The following is a 25,937-nucleotide window of genomic DNA, read 5'->3' as shown; positions in this document are numbered from 1 at the left end:
TATTTTGTGTATTGATCTCACAATGTTGGGCTTGTAATAGTTGTGATTTACCATGAGATTGGGGAGAAACTTGTGACTCCCTAATGTGGGATACTTGGGACATAAAGTATTCTCCACACCCTTTGTCTTCAATCTTCAGCTTTTCCTTGGCCTTATTGAGGAGTATATCAGCATCCACATACTTAGAGGAATCTGTGGGTTGCACTTCATTATTTGTTGGACTTGGTATGTTGTAGCATCTCTCAGATTAGCATAGAATTGGAAAGGATCTGGATCACAAGGGATAGTAACCTCCAGGTCATTGTAGGCAAATTTTAGACATTAATGACATGTAGATGGCATTGCTTTTGTAGCATGGATCCAAGGGCATCCTAGTATCATGTTGTAGTTCATTTCAATATCTAGGACTTGGAATAATGTATTCTTGGTAGTTGGACCAACTCTAATGGGTAATTTTATGATGCCCTTAGAAGAGTGTTTGCCATCATTAGAGGCTTTTACTGTGATTCTTCAAGAGGGATCCACATCTTCTTCAGAGTAACCCAAAACATTGACAAATTTAAGGGTACAAATATTCAGCCCTACTCCTCCATCTATTAAGACATGTCCGACCTTGGCATTATGGATAAAGACTTCAAGATGAAGGGGATCGTTGTGGCTAGTTTTTTCCTTAAGAATATCCAAAGGGGAAAAGGTGATATTTTGTGATCCAAATAGGTTGCCAACCATGGCCTAGAATTGGGCAACATCGATGTTATCTAGGACTACTGACTCTTTCAAGGCTTGATCCAAGATATTCTAATGTTGGGGAGATGCACACAGTAGATCCAAGATGGATATTTGTGCAAGGTTCTTGTTGAGTTGTTCAACAAGGCTATAATTAGATGAAGTAGGAGCATTAGTTCTACTAGGGGGTGCAGGTCTAGTAGAGGTAGTAGGTCTAGAAGGAGCTCCAAGTAGGATGATCTTGGTATGACGTGTAGTGACAATGCAACAAGGATCTTTAGCCTTTAAAGTGAATGTGGATATGCAGGAATCAAACTCATTGAGACAATTGATAGTGTAGTCATATCCAGTGCATGTGTAATTCACATTAGCTTGTGAGTTTGATTTTGAACTGGAGGCCTTCTCTTTGTCATGATTACCCAAAAGACCTTTAAAATTAGTGTGATCAAATTTGGATGCTAGTAGTGATGGATTGACTGTGATCACACCATCATCAATAAGGTCTTGTATTGCATGTTTTAGCTAGAAACATGATGAGGTCTTATGTCCTTTGGTGTAGTGGTAATCACGACATTTTTTTTCGTTCCACCAAGAAGTTTTAGTTAGTAGTTCATCTTTGATCGAGGGTAACTGTAGGAAGTTATTACTGAGTAATTGTTGAAGTGCAATCTCAAGTGGTATCCCCAAGGGTGTAAATTTTATATCTTAGGTTCTAGGATGTCTTCAAGGTCCATCCTATGGGGAATTCTTAGTTTTCTGTTGTGGAGGTGGTGTTTGATTGGGAGTTTGCAAATTTGTAGCGTTCACACCTTTCAAAGTTAGTTGAGGTTGTGATGTGCTAATTGTTCATGCATCCACAATGCCATCATTGGTCACATTCTTTTTTTTGGAGAAAAATTCTACCCTGTCATTAGACAAGTTGGTGTTTGTGTTTTCCTTGTTTGTCTTGAGGATTCCTTTATAGATAAGAGTATCTTCAATTCTAGCCCCTTTTTTCATCAGTTTAGAAATGGTGCTTGGACATTTGATCTTGATTTCATACATTAAGTTAGGGACTAGGTTTTCAATGCACAAGTTAACTTGTTGTTCTTCTGGAATGTTTAGTGAGCATTGACTGACCAAGCTTCCCCAACGTAGTAAGAATGTGATAAATGGTTCTCCCATCTTTTGTTTAGTTGAGCACAAGTTGGAGAGTGTCACCTCATTCATAATATTGAATGCAAAGTGGAAGATGAATTTTTTTGCCAGTTCTGACCAAGATTTTATGGTACCAGGTGTAATCACCTAAAAATGGTCATCTAGACTATTAGCCCCCTTCTCAGCATTTTGGCTAAATTAATTTAATCATTTACCTAGACCAAATTGCTAATAATCAATTTATTTGATTATAACCTATAGTTTGACTATGCTATCCTAAGTTCATTATTTGATTAAAAGAACATGTCCCCTTTTAATTAAATAAAAGACCCCATTCTTCTAACCCACTTAAAGTGCACACATAAAGTCTTTTTTCTATTTTGCAATTAAAAGAAAAGGCTTTGTGACTTTTGTCTTATATGACAAGTCAACTTATATTCTATTGGTTGATTTGTGTGTGCACATGGATCACTCCTCTTTTCAAATTCCACCGTTGATCATGCACCATCTTCATCTTGATCTCTACCATCCATACATCTTTAAAAGGGAGAGAGCTTTCCCCCTCAATCCTCATTTTGAATATTGTTATGCTGCAGGTTTTCTAACAGGTTTCTTTGGAGCTTTGTGGAGAAATTCTATTTCTTGTCTACATTCTCTCATACCATAGCATCTTAGCTTAGCTTTCATTTTTACATGTAGCTTAATCTCACATAGCTTAATAATGGTATTGTAACACTCTCATACATGTTTTAGCATAGCTGCATTTTGCATTATCATCTTAGTTTAATTTTTATTTGCATTGCATTCTTGAGGAACTCCTTGGGACATTTGCATTCTTGCATCTTGTATTTGGAACCTCCCATTGCATGGTTTACTAGCAAGAAGAGTATCTCTAAGGCTCATCTGAGAGCCTTCTTATTCTTGAAATATACTCTCTTGCACTCCGTGGATAGGGAGCTCTAAGCCGGCATCCAAGCATTTCAAGCTCATGGAATCGTTTGGATAGAAGGGTTTAGAGAGTGACACTTTTGAGTGTACATTTTTGGCGCCCACCGTGGGGCGCCAAAAATGTACACTCGAAAGTGTCACTCTCTAAACCCTTCTATCCAAACGATTCCATGAGCTTGAAATGCTTGGATGCCGGCTTAGAGCTCCCTATCCACGGAGTGCAAGAGAGTATATTTCAAGAATAAGAAGGCTCTCAGATGAGCCTTAGAGATACTCTTCTTGCTAGTAAACCATGCAATGGGAGGTTCCAAATACAAGATGCAAGAATGCAAATGTCCCAAGGAGTTCCTCAAGAATGCAATGCAAATAAAAATTAAACTAGAATGAGAATGTCAAATGCAGCTATGCTAGAATATGAATGAGAATGTTACAAATCCAACTATTAAGCTATGTGATCTAAGCTACATGTAAAAATGAAAGCTAAGCTAAGCTAGAATGCCATGGATGAGAGAATGTAGACAAGAAAGAGAAGTTCTCCACAAAGCTCCAAAGAAACCTGTTAGAAAACCTGCAGCATAACAATATTCAAAAGATGGATGGATTGAGGGGGAAAGCTCTCTCCCTTTTAAAGATGTATGGACGGTAGAGATCAAGATGAAGATGGTGGATGATCAACGGTGGAATTCAAACATGGTTCTCATAGGTCTCTTGACATGGCTACTCTTTTGGACTACACGCTTTCATGCTATCTTACTCATTAGCTTTCATCGCTTATCTTATATGCTATCGCACTTGTTGGTTTCATTGCTTATCCTTCATGCTATCTTGTTCATTTCTTCCATTGCTTATCCAAAATATGCTTCATATGACTATTTCACCTCTTTCCCTAGCTTGGGTACTCTTGAGGAGTCAGTCCTTGAGGATCACTTTTACTTGCTTCATACTTTTTTTTCTTATCCATCTTTGCTTATCCACTGGCTTGTTTCTCCATCGTGTCCTATACCTTGTTAGACATTGGGAGAAAATGATGCGATCTTGCTTGAGAACTAGTGATCTCTAAAACCTTCTAAAAAATCCAAAAAATCCTATATGATGCTGAAAAAATCCTAAAAATCAGAAAATGTCTTGAAAAAAAGATCTTCTTAGTGAAAACCTAGCAATAGGTGCTTTGATGTATCACAAAAAATAAAAATAAAATTAAAATTAAAATACCAAAAAATTGAAAAAAAGTCCTGAGAAAATCTGTCAAGTGGTGAAAACCTGGAAATAGGCACTACTTGAAACCCTTGCACCTATGTCTATCACTCTCAATCACCTATTTTGCTACACATTTCTTAGCTTGGAATTGTTTCTTGTCCTCATCTTGGGGGCATAGCTACTTATCATTTTGAGGTATTCTTGTGCATTAGGGTTTCTTTGACAACTCACAAAATAGTGTTTCTCAACACTTCCCCCACTTTGACATCAAGTGTTTTTTAACACTTTATAGATAGTTTACCTACAGTCTCCGATGTCGCGATATCTCACTATCAGAATCAAGTCTGGAAGAAATGGCCAAGTGACTTACACACACGCACTTCAACACCTAAACGACTAAGCTATGTTGATCTTTATCTACTTTGTGTGCTGTCTATGATGATTTCTTTGCCAGGTGTTCCCTCCCTAATAGTCTTTCAAGGATGTCATTGACTAGAAGACTGGGGGCATGGGACATATTTTCTTGATTTCTGCTTGTGGGTATACTTTTGTTTGTCTATAGTGTTGTAAGCATTCATGCTTGTCCTATTCAACACTTTGACTTATAAATGTATCATCCTTGATTGTTTTGCAAGACCGCACTTAGGGTTTATCCTGGCGCTTATGCCTTGATACAGGTGTAATCTTGCTAAATTAAACTTAGGGAATCTAATCGTGTAGTTATCTTGACTTACATGTCTCTGATGCTTAGATTGGATTTCCACATACCTATCTAATATCGATCATATTCATATCCTCATAGTTATACTAGTGATGGTTGTATGATCTCATGATGTCCCTAATAAATGCTCAATGATGAAATTAAGAGTCTAAATGTTATGCACTTCTTGCTGGTAAACCACTTTGCATATTAGCTTGCATTTTAGGTTCATTTTCTAGCTTAGTCTTGCATTCTTGCATATGGGGAGAGCTCTCTCTTCATCTTTTTGTGGACATATCAACTAACTTCTTTCATATATTTCTTTACTTTCTTCTTGTTCATGTCTTTTCACCTTCTTAATCTTTCACTTCATCTCTTTTCTATCTTATCATCACATTATATAAATTTTTGACCTCTTAAATAATTTCAACTTCCTAGATTCATTTTCGGGATCGAAATCAAAATTCGAGTTCATCTTGATGGTCAAAATTGTCTTTTAAAATTCTACTTTCTTCTGAGCAGTTAGCTGACCTTTTGAGGTCTAATCTCTGAATCATCACTGGGGCATCTTCATTTCTTCATGTCTTCATCATTTCCATACTTCATATCTACTTAAATTCACTATTTCATGTCTAAAATCACCTTTCTACTCATTTCGACCTTATTTTTATGTTATATCCTTCAAGGTCAACTCTAGTCAAACTGGGGCATTTTATCAATTTTTTTATATAGTCATTCTTGGGTTCTAATCATCTATCTATCATCTTGGACATTGCTATATTCTAATTTTCTCATTTCTAGCCAGTTTTTGCATCCCCTTAACTCATTTCAATTTTGATCCCGAGGGGGCATAAATACTCTATCACTACTTAGGAGCATTTGTTTGATCTTCTCACTTGCTCTCACTCTATCTGCTTTTCTAAGTGTTAGTATTCTTCTTGAATTCTAACATCATCTCTTCCTAGTGTTCAGTACTACTGCTATCAGGCTGTGCATTCAGGACTTGCTATCTATTTCTGCATTTCACTCTTCGAAATTAGACATCTATATCTATCATCGCCTACTTGGCTTCGATTTTCTTTGACATAATGTGTTCCCAGATCGATCACGCATTAGTCAAAGAGGGGCAAATGTAATCACCTAAAAATGGTCATCTAGACTATTAGCCCCCTTCTCAGCATTTTGGCTAAATTAATTTAATCATTTACCTAGACCAAATTGCTAATAATCAATTTATTTGATTATAACCTATAGTTTGACTATGCTATCCTAAGTTCATTATTTGATTAAAAGAACATGTCCCCTTTTAATTAAATAAAAGACCCCATTCTTCTAACCCACTTAAAGTGCACACATAAAGTCTTTTTTCTATTTTGCAATTAAAAGAAAAGGCTTTGTGACTTTTGTCTTATATGACAAGTCAACTTATATTCTATTGGTTGATTTGTGTGTGCACATGGATCACTCCTCTTTTCAAATTCCACCGTTGATCATCCACCATCTTCATCTTGATCTCTACTGTCCATACATCTTTAAAAGGGAGAGAGCTTTCCCCCTCAATCCTCATTTTGAATATTGTTATGCTGCAGGTTTTCTAATAGGTTTCTTTGGAGCTTTGTGGAGAACTTCTATTTCTTGTCTACATTCTCTCATACCATAGCATCTTAGCTTAGCTTTCATTTTTACATGTAGCTTAATCTCACATAGCTTAATAATGGTATTGTAACACTCTCATACATGTTTTAGCATAGCTGCATTTTGCATTATCATCTTAGTTTAATTTTTATTTGCATTGCATTCTTGAGGAACTCCTTGGGACATTTGCATTCTTGCATCTTGTCTTTGGAACCTCCCATTGCATGGTTTACTAGCAAGAAGAGTATCTGTAAGGCTCATCTGAGAGCCTTCTTATTCTTGAAATATACTCTCTTGCACTCCGTGGATAGGGAGCTCTAAGCCGGCATCCAAGCATTTCAAGCTCATGGAATAGTTTGGATAGAAGGGTTTGGAGAGTGACACTTTCGAGTGTACACCAGGAAGTTTGGACTACCATTCAAGTGCGGGCCCACCTAGAGAATGAGGGAACGGTCTCATGAGGTAGGTGGGCTCATCACTGAGTTCAGTACAAGAGGCACAAAATTCCCTGATGTGATCAATGGGGTTGCCTTTTCCTCAGTATTTTTTGAATCTTGGAGCCTCAAAGTCTTTTGGGAATGGAGGCATATACAAACTTTTATCAAATCGATTAGGAAGTAAGTCCCTTTCTGTATATAGAGTATGTTTCTTCTGGACTCCCAATGCCTTGACTTGTTTTCATAATTGTTTGAATTGTTGTAGCAACTCTTCATTAGGGTTCTGCACGATAGTCTTCTCTTCAAGTCTTTTGTGTCTATGAGTAGATCGTTTTCTATGGCAAGAACTATGTCTACTCAGTTCTGACATTTTTGTTTGTAAAGAGTCAGGTGATGTGTCACTAGGTGGTGGAGGTATGTTAGTACCTTGAAGACAAGAGGGTCTTTGTTGTGGTACATGTTGGGGTACTTGTTGTGGTATTTTTGTGGTATTTTTTGTGGTTCTTTTTGCAATATCGACTGAGATTGTTGTAGTAGTTATTGAGATACCTCTATTGGTTGCATGTGAGACCATGTATGTGACTATTGTTGTAGAGGTACCCGTTGAGGTTGTTGTGGCATATGTTATTTTTGTAACAAGTGTTTTTGACAGGTAATTTGTTGCTCAAGGTGTCTTTGGTATTCCAACTATTGTTTTAGTTGTTCTTGTTGTTTAGCAAACAAGGCTTGTTGTTGTTGGAATTGATGTTGGTACACTGTGTGAAAGTCAAGTGGATTTACATTGGATTGCATATTAGGGATGTTGGATGCTTGCACCACTTGAGGTTTTTGTTGTTGTGATTGATGTTGTTGTTGATATTTTGAGTGTATGTTAAGTGGATTCAAACTTGGTTGTGGATTGGAAGAGTTAAGTCTTTGTACCACTATAGGTTGGTGTTGTCATGGGAGTTGGTTATGTCCTTGAGAATTCAACATCATGTTTGGGCTATTGTTTTGATACCTTTGTGTGTTAGATTTTTCTCCTTGGGACATCATATTGATTTGACATGGGTGAAATTTCAATAAGACTTTTCCTTTGTATGTCAAAAGGGGTTGTTGCAATTGATGTTTCACATGGTGTACTCATGGGTGGCTCCATAACATTTGATGTCATAACATTTGGTAAAGTTAGGAGCAAGGATGCACTTTGTCGATTTTCCTCCAAAGGAGGTATGTTTGGCATCCCTATAGTATAAGACCCTTTAGGCACATATTTTTGTTGCATTATGTGATTGAGATCAAGTCTTAATGTCCTTTTGGGATATTTAGGAAGAGTCTTGTTTCCATTTATTGGTGGTGGTTCATCATACAAGGGATTGATGTTGATGTGTTCAAATGTACTTTGGAGGATTTCAATGGTTGATTCTTGATGGGACTTTATAGGTGTCATCATTGTGTTTGAAAAATCCAAAGGTTGTTTTCCCTTATCTAAGTCTAAATTTATCATAGGCTATATGGTTTTGAGTGTTGAGTTGGTTTGATGTTTGGACTTAGGCCCCTCCAAGTTTGGGTTGAATTTGATAATTTCTTGGGCTGCAAAAAGTTTAAAGTTCTTTCAGAAGGTTTTGTCTTGACATGCCCTAGCCATTTCTTCATTAGTGATATCGTAATCAATGTTAGAGTCATCACTTAGGTGTATGGTACCTTGTTGTGTGTTTGATATGTTAGGGTTGAAGGTAATTGTGTTGGGTTTATTGAATTTGAAGGAGTGTGTTTGTTCATCCTTAGGTGTGGTTGGTACACTTCCACCTTCGAGTGGTGTTGGTATGAATATGGGTTCAAAGTTAGGACTCCATTGTACCATTCCATGTATAGGAGAAAATTTTGAAGGAAACCTCATAGTAGGTGTGTTGTTTAAGGTTTGTTGTGTCATTGCTTGATTATTTTGATCTTGCAGATACATGCTTAAGGGGTCCACAAGTAAGGGTTATGATGCTTAAATTTGGTCTTCGTCAAACCTTTGTTGGGTTTTATTTCTCTTCTTTGTTCTTAGATGAGGTTTTGGTTGTGTTTGTGCCTCAAAAAATAAGGGTTGGTATAGTTCTTCAGGTCTCTGAGCTAATTGTGTCCTTGTAAGTGTTGGCATGATACCTAAGGATGCAAATGTAATGGAGGAAAACCTAAATGGACTCCCTACCTCCCAAGTGTGCACCTAAACTACCAATTGTGCTCAGACAAAACCAGGTGCACTTGGGGCCCTAAAGGTAAGCAGTTGGTAAGTAGAATGTATGCAGTTGGTAAACAGAGGTGTTAGGGTGACTAAAATGTAGAATTTGAATGATTTGAGTGTTTTTGAGTGTTTTACAAGATTTAGGGATGCAATGCAAGCTATGGAAGTGAAAATTAGGGTTCTGGAACCTAAGATGAAATCCTTAATTAATAAGTGCACTATGAAACTACCAACTCCACACCTGAAGTGTGCAGTTGGTAAAATAGGGGTGCAGTTGGTCAAACAGGGAAAAACTTGGAAATCTGGAAGTGGGTATGCAAGATATGAGTATTTTTTGGGTTTTTAAGTTTTTAGGGATTTTATGAAATGTGAGAAAGTGCCAAATGAACTAGTTTTGATATGCAAGGTGAAAATGTCCCAAGGAAACTATGCAAATGCAAATGTAAAGTGATGTTTTGGAATTTGACTAAAGGAGATGAAAATGACTCTATGGTATGCAAAATGAAGATTAGGGTTAGACTTTGGACTTGGGAATGATGTTGGAAGTTGATGTATGAAAGGTGGACTATGAAAGAGATGGTGTGCTAAGATTGGTGTTTGGGATATGCAAAATGAGGATAAGTGATCAAGGAGACAAGTTGGTTGATAGACAAGTTCATAGGGTTTGATAGTGGAAATGATGCTAGGGCTTTGAATAATGCAAGACGAAGGGGATATACCACTAGGGTGATTCAAAATGAAATTTAGGGAGATTAGGAATATGATAATGCTATGACAAGGGTGCGTGAGAAGGTTTTGAACTTAGATGAAATCTTTGAAAGGTATTAACCTAAGAGTTTAATGTTATGACAATAGACTTTGGATCTTGACCAAAAAGAGATAAAAGTGAAAAGATCAAAATGAAAAAGTCAAATCCATCTTGACATAGATAGAGTTTGACCAAAGAAAATGATAAAATAAAGTGACAAAACGACCATGGTCAAGATTCATTATCCATTGACAAAATGAAATACTCTAGGGTCCATAGTTTTGTTCAGATTTTTGACTAAATTCAAAGGGTTTGGGTTCAAAATGACATTTAGGGTGATCAAAATGATGGTTATGCTGATTAGATATACAATATGCAAAGGTCCTAAGATGAAAAAATCAAGTTTTGGGTCATATGCATAATAAATACCTACAAAGGCTTCTAGATGTAGTTTTAGGGTCTCAAAATGTAGTTTGAAGGCCCAAAATGGTCATGTAGGTACCCAAGTTTGCTCTAACAGTACCAAGTGTGCTCCAAAAGCACCAACTATGCCTATGGTGCACTTGGGGCCAATTTGAGCGCAATTGGTAGTTTCATGGCATAGTTGGGAGGCTGGGTTGAATGTTTGTTGATTTTGAGCTAGGTGATGGCTAAGTTGCTATACCAAAGAGCTAGGATGTTGGGGATGATGTTATGATTGGATAGGAGATGCAAAATGAAGGTTGTGAACTAAGGAATGAATCCATAAGTGAAGACAATGATGACTAGGACATGCTAAGATAGGGGGGCCTATTCAAGTACCTAAGGACACTTCTGAAGTCTCGAAATGATGTTTGGAAGTCCAAACTAGGTTCTCAAACTACCAAGTGTGGTCAAATAATACCAACTATGCCCATGGTGTAGTTGGGGCTAGTTAGAGTGCAGTTGGTAGTTTCAGAGTGTAGTTGGTAAATTGGGCTAAAACTAAGGTGATTTTGGGTGCTGAGGTTTCCAAATTGATGTAACAGTGAGCCAAATAGTAGGGGACAATACTAAAACTAGAATGAAGGTGAAAATGATGGTTAGAACAATTGAAATGATGGTTAATGTGTGCAAGATGAAGGTTGGGTAATGCAAAATTGCAAATGGGAGATGCAAGATGTAGATTTTGAGGTTGAAATGCAAAGACTAAGGGATGCAAAGTGAAACCTAAGGAATGCACTATGAATGATGAGAGACGCAAAATGAGGACTAATAAGAAATGTGATACCTAGAGGATACAAGTATGAAGCTCAAAATATGGTGAATGCAAGTGGATGCTATGCAAATATGAAATCTAAGTTATGCTAAGCACTTCTAAGGTTATAATCTTCCATGTTTTCAAAGTCTTGAATGTTTTTGGACAAAGTTTGCAACGTTTTGACAAGAGGTGTGATGTTTTGACAATGTGTAATGTTTTGATGAGATTTGAATAGTATTCAAGATGTAAATTTGTAAGTCGGCTTTTATCTTGATTAATGTTTTACACATACACAAGACACAATAAGACAAGAATTGTTAAAGTGAAAAGACACACCACAACCTAGGCTTTAGGACTATATCCACTAAATTCCCACTTGAAACAAAGTTTAGCCATGCTTATCTAGAGTTGACAACTTAGAATCTTGGCACCATAGGCTTCCCCTTACAGTGCACTCACTTCTTGGGGCTACCAAGATCCGCTTCCCAAGGGGCAATGACTTCCCACGGGACTGTTGTCTCTACCAAGGATTGCAAGATTGTGGGATGTCTTCATGGGCATGGATGACCCCCTGAGCCGTTGTATAGAAAGGTTTTTGGCCTCTAAAACAAGTTATTTAGTATGAGCATTCTGTTCGGCAAGTGAATGATAAACTTCCTCAGAAGGTCTTCCAGCCCTCAGAACTAGGGTTTGATGCACCACAAGGGTACTGGAGGAGAGCTATCATGCATCAATACCACCGACACAACACTAAATGTATCAAGTTTTATATAGTGGTTGGAACATTGGCCTAGCTTTGGCCCATTACTACTTTGAAGTCATACCCTGGCATACCCAATATTAGGTATCTTTGTCCAAGGCAAGCTTCTCTATAGAAGTCACATGGATTTCTCTTACACCCAAGATCCACGAATGGCAAGGTGAGAGGATATGTCCATGTAACTCCTAGGGTTATAATAATGCATAGAAATTAAGTAGCATAGAAAGTTTATTTTAGTGCACCAAACAAAGTATTATCTAATCTAGGAAATCCACACACATAATTTAGACAAGCACATAGGGTCTTTGACAATGTCCTATAAACAAGCATTAACCCCCTGTTTCATTTGTAGCTCCCATGTCCTTCTTTCTTCTCCATATGATATAGGTCTAATTGCCTATAATGCACACAATTAGGAAGAAAAAGTCTATGATAATGATATGAGAGTACTAGAAGAAGTGATTTAAGCTTGAGAGACCAAAGACCAAAAATGAGAGGAAGAATGCTCAATTTATAACCAACATGCAAGATGAGAGCATTGGACCTATCACCTTGGATTTGCAACTTGGCAAGAGATTCCTTTGATAATCCATGACAAATATGACACAAGATGACAAATGTAGGATTGTATGATGCTTGGAAGTCAAACATGGCTAAAAATGGTTGAGGATATATGATGTGTCATGTGACACCTCAAAACCCACTTAAAGCCAAGAATCTATGACAATGGAAGCCAAATATAGACATGCATAATGGAATAGGGATATATGGGTTATGATATATCTTAGCCAAGTGTAAATGGAGAATCCATGATGTGTCATGCCCATGTGTCATGATCATGTTAATATTATGTGGAATATATGAATTAAAAACCCATATATCCACACAAATAGAAATTAGCAAAATGGAAATTAATGGTGGAAAATATGACTTAGAAAATTGAGAATTTTCATAGTTTGTGAATGATGAATTAATTAATCAATAAAATTAATTAATTAAGGAGGTTAGTTAGGAAGAATAAATAGTGAAATGACATAGGATTAAATTATGGGTTATTTAATCCTATAGATAAAATTAGTAGATGATTGGCCAATTTGATTAAATAAGTGTGACAATATCCTTTGATGAAAATGTGACGATAATGCAGATTGACTAGGATGATGATGGGTAGACCAAAGCCATGGTCAAATTGATTGATTATTCAAAATTGATAACATGCCAAGGACACATGACATGGATTAAGGACATGTAACATTTAACTAACATTGTAAAATGCTACAAGGTCAAGATTGATTGATAGGGTTAATCATAATAACATTGACAGATGTTGTTAATGTTATTATAATGGTTGATAATGCCATGATCTGACACTGAGAGACTTGAAAATGTCAAAGATCGGGTGATGTGAATGATAGTTTGACCTAGCACTAAGAGCCATGACAGTACTAAGGTCAAATTGATAGGTTTGATAGATTGATATGTTTCTAAGGCACTAAAAGCCATAAAAATGCCTAGGATTGGACAGATGATGATTGATTTGAGGTATCTGACATGCTTTGTGTTGGTTATGGTTGATTCTGGGCAATTTGGGTCGATTTGGGATAATTTTGTGTTGATTTGATATGATTCTGAGTTGATTTGATTTGATGTGAAAGAGGATATGAATGATGAAGAATATTATTAAGATATAATCAAATGATGATCAATTTGGCCAAAAGATAAAGTTAGAAAATGGGATGATTTAGTATGAAGAAGTAATGAAACCATATACGTGAACTATTTTTGAGCATCTACAAGGTCGAGCGACAATGGCCACCAAAACCACCATTGGGAGAGCAATGATGAGGCTGCAACTGGGGAGTGTGTGAGTGATGTGTATATCTAATCTAGCCTTATCGATGACCATAAGGAGGAGTGCAAGCTTCTGGAGGCATGCAGGAAACTATATAAGGGGCATTTCTCCAATGATCTAATAATTCTTGCAGGTGAGCCACCTCCAGTGCAACTATGTCAATTTGTACTTGAATCTACATCATGACATTATTACAGATACATGCTTTAGAGTACATAGCAACATGTATATCAAGAAAGTTGTGAGAGAATAAAACAACATTGGAGTCCTTCCAAATAGTAAACAAAATCTTCATTCTAAAAGCATGCCAAATATGGGTATATTTAAAAGGAAGCCTGGGCGGATCTCCTAGAACAACCATATGCCAAGTGAAAGCCTCTAGATGGAAAGGCTTGAAAAAATATTGGATCTAGAGCCAATAGTTATGGGCTCACCTAAAGAACCAAAAAATATGCAAGAAGCTTTTAGGTTTACCACAAAAAGGGCATCTAGGATCTAGGACTCCCAGATGTCAGAGCCGAGGACCCAATGGAAAACCCTAGAAAAGGAGACACCAAGAAAAGTGAGCAATCTTTTGCTCTATAATGGTATGCCAGATAATAGCAAATCTAAGACTCCAATTCTTATGAGAAGAATGCAAATGCCAATGCTGATTGAGATTATCAACCATTAGAAGATGGGGCACCAGCCAATGATACCCTAGTTTGGGCTTGTAATTGTTCATAGGAGTGGTAGGATACCACTTCCAATATTTTCACCATGGGTGAGATGAGAAAATGTGAAGCTTGTGTGACAAATGGGGAGGCAATGTAGAAACTAGAAGATCAACTGTCTGTCGATCTTGATGGATAAGCTTGAACTACACCTGCAAGTTCTCCCATGAGTGAAGGCTCATAGTAACCCTAGAGAATAAATCCTTGGGAGTCTTGACATCCCTCCAAAATAAGTGCAGAGCGTTGGCTCCTTGGATCTTAGCTAAAGAAACACCTTCAATAGCAAACAAGGGAGACCACCATAGATTTTGCTAATTCATTAAGAGCCCATCTTTGAACCCATTACTAGCTCAATGAAGCCATGATTTGATGGCTTCCCAAGCTTTCAAAATGCCCTTAACAACAAAAGTGTCCTAAATCTGAATAGGTTTGAGAGTCACAAGAAGGGCTTGAAGGCCAATCCCCTTCTAAGTAGGCCAGTTGACCAGAAATCTTGAAGAAATGTACTATCATAACAAAAAAAATTAGACCTCATCGTCAATGAGAAATCAAATGACCCACTTGGTATAAAGAGAAATCCCCTACTTGCAAGTGGAAAGCAACCCAAGCCCACCAGAGTCTTTGGGAAAGCAATAGAAATCCTAGGCAACTCTATGAAAGTTGTGATGCACAACATCAGAGGCCTAGAGAAAGTCCAAGAGGAGATGCTTAAGCTTGAGGTATGAAGCTTTGGAAGGGGCCCAATAAGAAGAGTAGTAAACATGTGTAGCAACAAGCACTTTAGAACAAATTTTAATTTTTCATGCAAGGGAAAGGGGCATAATGATCCAATATTCCATCTTTTTCTTAATTCATGCAAGAACAACATTCCATGGCTCCACAGAGGAGGCTTGAAAAGCAAAAGGAATGCCTCAAGACCTTAAAAAATTCTCCATGTTGGACCTATTTCCACCCATACTACTACAACCATTGAGGGTTTAGCAAGAAGGATTGTCTTTAACAAAGGGTTTTGTGCCATTGAATAGTAGACCCAGAGGCAAGGCAAAAAGTATCCAAGTGTTGCAAGGTGTTGGTAATATTGTCCTCATCTTCCAATAAAGTAAGGAAGGAATCATCTACAAAATGACCATTTACAAGTTGCATGGTGGACTTTGGAGGAGAAATGCCATGCACCAGACCCCAAGAGATGGAGTTGGCAAGAAGATAGCCAAAGCCTTAACCCACCAACACATAGAGAGAAGGTGCAAAAGGGCAACCTTGATGAATAGATCTATAGAGCCCAAAAGCTTTAAACTTCCACCCATTTATGGTGATGCAAGAAGAGGCATCACCAAAAAGCATCTACATAGATTGTAAAAGTACTGGACCAAAACCCATAACTTGAAGCATAGCCAAGATGAAAGGCCATTCAATCCAGTCATAAGCTTTGGCAAAATCAATCTTGAGAAATAAGGCATGTTGCTTGGATTTTCAAGCCTATTCCATATCTTCTCAAAAATAATAATGTTGTCCAAAATATATCTAGACTTGATGAAACTAGTTTGTTTAGGATGAACAATCTGAGGGAGGAAGTGCTGAACTTTAAGAGAAAGGTCTTTGGAAATTATCTTATAGGAGAGATTCAACAAAGTGATGGGCCTCTAGTTGTAAATTTTCTTGGCATCACCAGCTTTAGGTATGAATTTAATATTACTTTTGTTAATGATGTTACCTAGGGAATTAAAGTTATAAACTTCATGATATACCTAAAGAAAATAAGGGCCAATATCATCCCATAGGATCTTGTAGAACTTGTATAGGAAGCCATCACAGCCAGGGACCTTGTCATCAACCATGGAAATAATAGCTTCCTTTAGGTTCGCAAGTATTAGCTTTTTCTCACAAAAGGCATATTGCTCAGGAGCAAGCCTATTGGGAGTAACAATAAGGCAAGCTTGTAAAGCTTGGTCACACATAGCAGAGGACCCCTGAGCTATGAAAATCTACTCATAATGGTGCACAAAGGCTTGAAGAATGCTCGACAGGTCAGTAAGAACCTGTTGATCTTCTCTGATGTGTTTGATGCCAACCATAGAATGATGAGCCCACATAACACTAAAAAATTATTTCGAAGCTTGATTGCTGACCTCTAACTAATGGAGATGGGCTTTGATCTGAGCTCCTCTAGCTGCATAACTGTCTGCAACTTGTTTTTGGTACCAAAGATTGGCAAGCTAAACCTAGAGATCCATGTCAAATGGATTCATGGCAAGGGCTTCTAAGGTTGTATGTAGATTTTTAGTTGAGGCTTTATAAGATCTTCTCTAATACATAGCCAACTGTCTATTGTAAATGCAAAGAAATATCATAGTATGGAGGACGACATCATTCTGCCATGGAATCCACCCAACCTAGGTGTGGAGTTAAGGATTAAGATTTCAAACTCAAAGAATGTGGGAAATAGTCAGTGGATGGAACAAGGAAGTATTGAGATAAAACTAGGTTTTGCAAGGATTAGATTGAGTTGTTTGCCAAGTGATAGAAATGGGGGAATAATTAGACAACATCACATTTGGAAAAGAGGTGACAGGTAAGGTATACTAATGTGAAAATGAAAAAAAGGACTGCATAGAAATCATAGCCTTATCAAGTCTCTTTAAGACTCTATTGGACCCAGCACAAAAATTGGACCATGTATGCCAAAACCCATTAGGGCAGTGACGACTAGCATTGGGACAAATAAGACCTATCTTGTTTTGCATGTCAAACCAAGCCTCTCTTTCACCAGCTACCCACTGAAAAGGCATAAGCCCTTCCTTATCAATTCTCAACTTAACCATATTGAAATTCCCACAAAGAACCCAGGTTACAGGTGGCAAATGATCTACCAACCAACACCATAGGTGTGAGCACTCAAGAACATCATTAGGGGCATAAATGTTAACAATACCAAAAAAATGATTTTGAAAAGGCAACAAAATCCAAACCACCTTGTGCAAAGGGTTAGAACCATGCAAAATAACAAAAGAAAGTAAATGAGGGGAGAGAAGAGTAATAATGCCACCTCATCCAACCACATGCTAGGAAGCAAAGAAGGCACTGTCTGGCCAATTAACATGGCAAGCTTGTTAGAGTGGGGTTGTTGTTGCACCAAAAGACTGATTTGTCAATGCTCAATACAACCACTCAACTTATAGTACACAAGAGATGGTTAAGCCCTTGTCATGAATCCTAAGGGGAGCACTGAACAAATTTCCAACAAAGCTAAGGTGAGAAGAAACCCAACAACTTTAACTTCTTAAAGACAAAGCACATCAAGATTACCAAGTTGACGCTTGGTGTCATGAACAAAATATTTTCTAGGGAAGTCTATTAGCCCCCACACATTCCATGAGAGACAATTCATGGTAAATCATCTTACATGTCATCCTCATCCCTAAGAGAGGAGAATTTGTTGTGCAAGAATGTGGGAGCATCAAATGATGAGTCATCAAGAGAGATGACCCTTCAAATTTTCTCCCCATTATCATGAAACTCATTGTAGTCATTTGGGCTATGAGATTGATGTAGGATTTGATGTGAAATCATCAACGTTGCTTGCGACACTCAAATCCATAAAGAACAAGGATTAGGGGTATGAACACCTATTGTCCCTTGCACTTTAGGGTTTGAAACAAGAGGTGGTGGGAGCAATGGGACTAAAGGCTCTAATGGTATCAGGCTTGAGCTGGGTCTACCATTACCCGAAGGCAAAGAGATCACCTCAGCCATAGTTGAACCCTTTCCTTTTTTCACCACCATCATCCATTCATCTTTCTTGGTGGCCGTAGTTAGCTTGGCTTCTAAGACGGGTGGATGGTTGTGGTCCAACAAAGGATAATACCTAATCTTGTGCTCAACTGATTGACACCGATAACATGCATTAAAAAGGTTAAAGTACCTTTTGGGTGAAGATGGTACCACTTATTTGGATATCCACTGAATCTTTGAAGTCCCTAGAAAGGTCAACCTCAATAGAAACCCTACGTTGGGGCCAAGTGTTGAAAAACTTGTCTAGCTCAAGGAAAATGACCTTGTCGATGGTTTGTGCTATGGCTGACAAAAAGGTAGCATGAGATAAGAAGCTTAGGGAACTCCACCCAAATAGACACCTTAAGCTAGTGATCATCAAAAATAACAAAATCATGTGACCAATGCTGAAAGACCATAAGAGAGGACCTAACAATCTAGGGACCTCAAACAAAAACATGTTTAGCTTGGCCTAGAGTGCCAAAGTGAAAAAGGAAAAAAGCCTTTGGTAAGGCTTTGAACACCTTGAGGTGCCCAAACCTTGGAAACCCATTCACGTAGCATGCTTTCAAAAGGAGTGTGACCCACAAAATACCTAATCAGGGTTTGTTGTTCTAGCCAAGTGCATGCACTATCAAACTCCTTGACATTCAAAACAATATCATGAGAGGAATTAGCTCATGGAACACCTTGGGAATGAACTTGTGTGATCATTATTTCGGAAGAGCCATTCTCCCCAACAACTACTCCAACACTAGCATCAACTGCTATGTTGGAGAAGGTTGAGGCCATTATAAATGAAAACTAGTCTTGTAGTAAATGTGGTATGGCATATGACAAACCAACGAAAGTTCAGACGGAAGCCATACAAACCCTAGTAGAACACATTTTCATCGTTGCAATCCTCAATTATAAAAAATAATTAATTAAGTTTATTACAATAATTAAATGTAAACTTTAATTCTAATTTTACTAATTTTCTTATAGTAACTATTACATATATTTTCATTGGCACAAAAATTAATCAATTAAATTTATTACAATAACTATTAAATATATTTAAAAATCAGATTGCAATTAGATTAGAATTAATAGTGGCCATATAAAATCTGCCAAAGATGTTATGTATTTCTAGAAGTATCAAGAATAAAATTAGATCATACATGATCATTTCATCATCATTATTCCTATTTCATCATTGTTCAAAAAATCACTTGTGAATAAATCTTTTGTCTGCTCTACTCAAAAGCATTGCGAAGGAAGGTCGTCATGCTTGCGGCTGTAGACACCCAAAATTTGGCAAAGACTTAAATCATGCAATCCTAATCAATTAGGACCAAATTAAAGAAAAAATCAGAAGAAACACGATAGACTTTTAAATCAAAAATTGCATCAGGTCATTAATCACCTTTTAAATCAACAAGACCTAAGCCAACTTTAAAAGAGGAAGAAAACAATTCAAATTCATAAAACAAAATGCAAAAAGGGAGAAAGAAAAAGAAAAAGTGTTGAAAATAAATCATTTAGTAAATCAATAAAATCACTTTATCCCCACATGATGAAAATATCCCTTTTACCATTTAAAAGAATTTGAAAAATCCTCATATTATCCCCAAAACCAAGTCTATTGGACTCTTCCTCCTGGCCTTTTATGAGATATTTTGAGTTTCACTTTCACCCCCAGTCAAAAGTGAAAATCCTAGTTATTACCCCAACCCCTTCCGAAATCCTATAAGTAGGAGGGAAATCTAAGAGACAAGGGACCCAAGTTTTTATGCATCTACACTATAGGCATATTTAGACTCATTGCTTTAGCATTTTCATTATAAAGATTTCATAGCATTGCTAGTATCATTTTATGTCATTTAGCATCATTTTGTATCATTTAGCTTCATTTATTGCAGATTTAGCTCATGGCATGATCATTTCAAGAGCATTTCTAGGAGGTGCATTTCACACATAATCTGCATCATAGTCATAGATCTTGCATTCTTCATCATAGATTTGCATTTTTAGTAATATCCCATTCTAGCACTATCACTAAAAGGCTGGTCTGAGAGCTATTTTAGTGGTTGTAGTTAGGGATACATGAGACGTTTGTAGAGATTACTTGCTACTGATGATGTCTTGGGTCTAGCATAGTTTGTCATCAGTCCATTTGCTTTCTGTGTTAAAGTTTCATGAGTACGTGTTCTTTTACCGTGTACAAAATGGTGCCCACCATGGGGCTGAACTAAAAGCCTCTCTACTTTTGAGTTTTTCAATCTAATCCTTCCTTTTTTTAGTATAGATCTGTGTTTTTCTTGTTGTCTTTCATGCAAATTTGGTCAAATATAGGTTCTACTGCATCTGGGAGGCCTCATGTCAGCAAGAACAACATTCCAAAGTTTTTCCTGAGCATAGAAGAGCCAAATTTGGGTCTTCTGACACTTTTGTGATTCATTTCAATGCTTCTGAGCAATATTCTAATGCTTCTAAACTCTGTTTTTGCACATTTAATCTTACTATAGCACTTATACATAATTATGTAATGCATTTGCTTTATTCTGTAATGCATATGCATACTCTTATAGCGCTACTAAGGGGTTCTATAATGCATTTACTCATTTTATGTAAGGCATCTGAAGCATCTTATAGTGCATTTGATATGATTATAGCGCATTTGCACGATAAGATAACACATTTGCAAGATAAAATAGCGCATTTACATGATACAATAATGTATTTGCATGATAAAATAGTGCATTTGCATGATAACATAGCGCATATAAGGTTTTATGTGACACATATGAGCATTTCTATGGCACATTTGATTAAAGTTGTAGTTTTCTATATCTAACTCCCACATCCAAACATTTTTTTTCTTACAGGTCTCTTCTGCATCAACAAACAAGCCTTCAAGCTACAAACAACGTGCAACAGGAATGAAGACCCTCATAAATGTGCCTAGCCCTTGCTAGCGTCAAATCAGGTAGGTGGAGGACTGCTCTTGTCAATTAAAAGTGTGGCATTTCTGAGCTTTTAAAAATAGTTTAATTAGATCATTCAAGCTTGCTGATCTAATAAAGAAGTAGGCCTATGCTCTCAACTCTTTTGAGTTGATCAGAATGCCTGACCTTATGTAAAGATTTCTTACAGTTAAATGAGGAAAAGAACCCACACATAGTCTAATTAGGAGCCCCCTTATTTTGCATAGTATAGGGGCTGGAAATAAATCCTTTGTGTTTGACATGTTTGGGGAGCCAAAGCAGTAGGGATATGCTCTCACTCTATCGAGTGATCAAATTCCTAGACTTGTCTATTGACTTCCATTTCTCATTTTTCACTAGGTAGAATAATCTTTCCATAGAAGGGCTACCTCTCGAGTTGCCTTAGCAGGGCTAGTGAGAGGGATTGCCCCCAATCTTGCATTCTTAATCAAATGCAAGCCACCCATGTTCGTCGCATAGCCTTCCTCTAATAGTCTCGCAAGGGATTGCGCCAAACCTCCTTGGCGTTGGTGGGAAGCTCTCTGTTACAAGAGAGGTAAATCCGAACACAGTTGGAAAACCAAGACCTACTAGTCACTAGCCTTAGATAACCTTGCTAGGAAGCCATCTTTTTCATTTTCTAGGTGCGTGTGATTTTTCATTTTGTTTTGATCTCACTGCTATTGTGCTTGAGTGCTTTCAAAGTTAATAATGAACACCAGTGTGAATCACAAACTTTCTAGAAAGAAAAAACTCAAACCGGTATTAAGAAATCAAGTGTAAAACAAAGACATTATTAAAAAATGCTTAAAACAACGTATTTGATTAATAAAAAAGTGCTTTTGAACATTTATGTAATGCTTTTGATTGTTGTTATGATGCATATACCTATGAGACAATGCATCTGAGAATTAAAACAATGCATTTGATTCAGAGAACAATGCATGTAAGGATTAAACTAGCGCATTTGAGCATTGAAATAGCGCATATGAGCAATGAAACAACACATTTAATTACTAAAACTGTGCATCCAAACATTCCTATGATGCATCTGAGAAAAAAAACAAAATAGAGGCTATTTGCAAACATAATACTTGCAAAGAAATTGTAAATTTGGATACCCTTTTCCATGCTAGTATTTTACAAAGTCTGAAATTTTCCATCTTTGACTGAAAACAAGCAAAACTACATCATCATCAACCCAACAATTACCTCACATTGTACATCAAGCTAGGAACATTCAAAAACACACATCTGTACCTGACTTCACAAAAGTGGACCTCATCCTATCAACATCGACAATCACCTTATACAAATTAGCTTGTTGCTATGAACAAATCACGGTCAACCAAAACTTTCGCTTCTTGAAAAATGCTTAAACACTAAAAGGATCCTACTCACTTTTCATGCCACTATGCAAAACAAGTGTACCAAAAAAACCAAAATGGTCACCCATATGAATAAGTGCCAGAATAGCAAGTAAAACAACCAAACACACAGAACCTTTAAACCTCTCAAAATCTACTATAACAACGGATTGTGCACAGAACGAAGTTACTCCTGAGTCACCCTTATTTGATCAAAATTCAGAATCCCTAACCACAATGGGCTCATTTCATGCATGGGATGACAGAAGTGTTGAATCTAAGATTGAGGATTTTCAGCAAAATCCCAAACTTGTCGACATCATGGACAAGATTCTGGAAAAACACAAAGAATGATACATACTTGCATTAGCACAACAAGGTGCAAAATTGCCATCCGATTTTGATGTGACCAATTTGAAATGAGATCAAGAAGAATCACCCCTAGATGTAGTCACACAAAAATTGCAAAACCTACAATTAGAAATGGAAAAAATGAAAAGAGGAAAAACACAACCTGCAGAGTTTAACTTGAAAAAGTATGTCCCCTACCATTTGACAAAAACATTACCTTCACACCTTTTCCTCCAAATGTGCAAATACCAAAGTGTGACAAATATTTCGGCACGTCGGATCCACAAGATCACTTGAGGCAATTTTACATGCTAATCATGGAGTTTGTCTATGACACAATGTACTTGATGCACCTATTTCCTAAGAGCCTTGGGGGGAAAGCCATGGAGTGGTCTTCCAAATTACCCTCAAATATTAAAACTTTCAACCAATTGGCCTCCATTTTCATCACCCAATACTCTTACAACATTGAAAGAGAGGTTACAATGATCGATCTATGCAACACAAATCAACTCCCAAGAGAATCGTTCAAAACTTTCCTATAACGGTGGAGACACATATTTGCTAAATACCATAGAGACATACCAGATAAGGAGAAGACCAATATCTTCATTAACAGTCTCTCAAAACCTATGAATTATTGGCTCCAATTCCAAGGGCCTAAAGACTTTAAGACCACTTTAGAAAATGCATCCAAGGTGGAAGAAACCTTGGTAAACAATGACATAATAAAATTATCTAAAGATGGTAAAGGCTTTTCCAACAACTCCACACACACACACACAACTCCTCTGATCGGTCCACAGGCAAGCAAAAATCGTAGTGGAGAAACAATAATAAAAACTTCACAAATGAGGGGGTAGTTGAAGCTAATCATGTCAAAATGCACACTCAACCCCCTTCAAATCAACTAAGTCCTAGTGTTACACCCCAACAAAAAAATACCAACCCATTTTATTGATGTAACACAAAGACTCCCTCAACATCCAACTAGGAAGTCACTTACAATCAAGCTCCTCCACCTTGAAGATATCAGTCTTCTGATATACCTAAGGAGTATACACCCATAAGGGTGTCCTACAAGAGTGCTTTACAAACACTCTTGGTTGATGACCTCATCATATTACCCAAGGCTAAACCATATAAACCCCAAGTCAAGCCGAAATGGTGGAACGAGAAACACACTTGTGCCTATCATCGCAACCGGAGGCACCTAACAAACAATTGCCTCACCCTTAAGTGAATCATTCAAAAATTAATAATCGATGGAACCATCGAAGTAAATAATCTTAGTAATAATAAAGATCATACAGCCTTTAAGAACCCCTTCACGAGTCATGAAAAGGAGGAGTCCTCCAAGGTTAATCAAAATGTGCCTCCGCAAACTAAGGTTAATTATACCCACCATTACGATAATACCATCGGCATGATTTTTGGATTTGATGACATTGTAAATGTCATCATAATCAAAGATAAAAATAAAAAGGTCCTCAAATGCCATCACCTGAGGTCAAGCCTCCAAAATTACTCTACCAGGACTAGTAACAAACCCCGACTGAGCAACCCAAAATTCCTCTATGCCCAAATATAAATTGGTTAACCAATTGCTCAAGACTTTGGCCCACATCTCCATTTTTGAACTACTGCAAATCTCCCTAGAGAATAAAGAGATACTCACTAAATCCCTAGTGCCAAACGACCTAGACATGAGTAGATTCCAAAACATGGTCATCAATTTAGTTGCTCCCCACTACATATCATTTTCAGCACAAGATGACATGTTTGTCATATAGCCACAAAACTCTCCTTTTCACATAGAGGTATTCATCCATAGGAACTGAGTTAAAAGAGCATTGGTCGATGGCGGGGCTAGTCTAAATATATGTACACTTAGTTTAGTGAAAGCTCTCAGGTACGTAGAGGATGTTGTTGAACCAAGAAAAAAGATCATCATCAAGGCCTATGATGATGAAGAAAGGTCCTCCAAAGGTATGGTCATATTACCAATTAGAGTAGGGCCAGTCGTGAAAGAAACTATCTGATAGGTCTTAGATTTGCAATTAACTTATAGATTTGTAATTAACTAACAACATTCTACTAGGAAGACCATGGATCCATGAGATGCAAGCTGTTCCCTCCACCTACCACCAGTGCCACAAATTTCCATACATGGGTCAAGATATTACCATACTCAGAGATCAACATTTTGCACAGTATTGTAACTCACTTGTCCCTCACAACAGAGAAGATGCTGATACACCACCAAATGCCAACAGTCAGCCCATAGTTATAGGCACTTCACACTCAACTAACCAAACAAGCAATCACTTATCAACATCAGCTAAGGGTAAAGAGAAAGTGGTTTGTTCGGGTCCTTCTACCCCTTCACCGCCATCATCATCAACAGATCCCAAACAACTACACTATGAAGAAATGGATAAATTGATGAAGGAATTTGATAGAAAATGTAAGTTGCACTGCAAAGGGGTAGGTGAGTACTCAATCTCCCTATTTGATCCCCCACTTTCTCTGAGGTCTCATGGAAAACCGACTTCCACCAAACCATATCATGCACATTTTGTCAAAGAAAGTGGCACACCTCCAAACTTAGTGGAAGGCGTCAGTCAAAAGAACATTGACATCTCCTCCCACCTACATGGGAAAGGCTTTGATCTAATGAAAAAGATGGGATATACAGGAGATGGTCCCTTAGGGAAAAGGAAAGGAATCATAGAACCTTTGATGGCATAGTTAAGGTCTAATAAATCTAAAACAGGGGTAGGGTATAATGGACAAGACAAGGCACAAACCTCTTCTACCTTGGTGTGGGTACCCAAACGAAAGGATAGTTATACCCCGATAACAACTGATGACATAAACAAGAATTTGGTCCTCTCCAGTTCACATTCTATAGAAGAACCACCCCTAAATACCTCCAATAATGAAGATGATGACGATTCCACTAAGTGGGAGTTTGAGTCACTATCTGAGGAATCTCTCCATGACAAAAAATGTGATTGTCCACATACCCACCCTTGACAGTTTGGCTACACAAAGAACAATTCAAAGTCCAAGAACCACTTCTCCAAGAAACAAAACATATCAGGGTGGCTTAGAAGACGATGAACACATTGAAGGATTTCACTTTCAAACTTTATTCCCTGACTTCTTTCTAGTAGAAGTCAAAGATGATTACTACGA

The sequence above is a fragment of the Cupressus sempervirens genome, chromosome 4, assembly GCF_028749045.1.
Source record: "Cupressus sempervirens isolate cs-2001-9-10 chromosome 4, ASM2874904v1, whole genome shotgun sequence".
Taxonomy (NCBI): domain Eukaryota; kingdom Viridiplantae; phylum Streptophyta; class Pinopsida; order Cupressales; family Cupressaceae; genus Cupressus; species Cupressus sempervirens.
Note: the sequence above shows the minus strand (reverse complement) of the source record.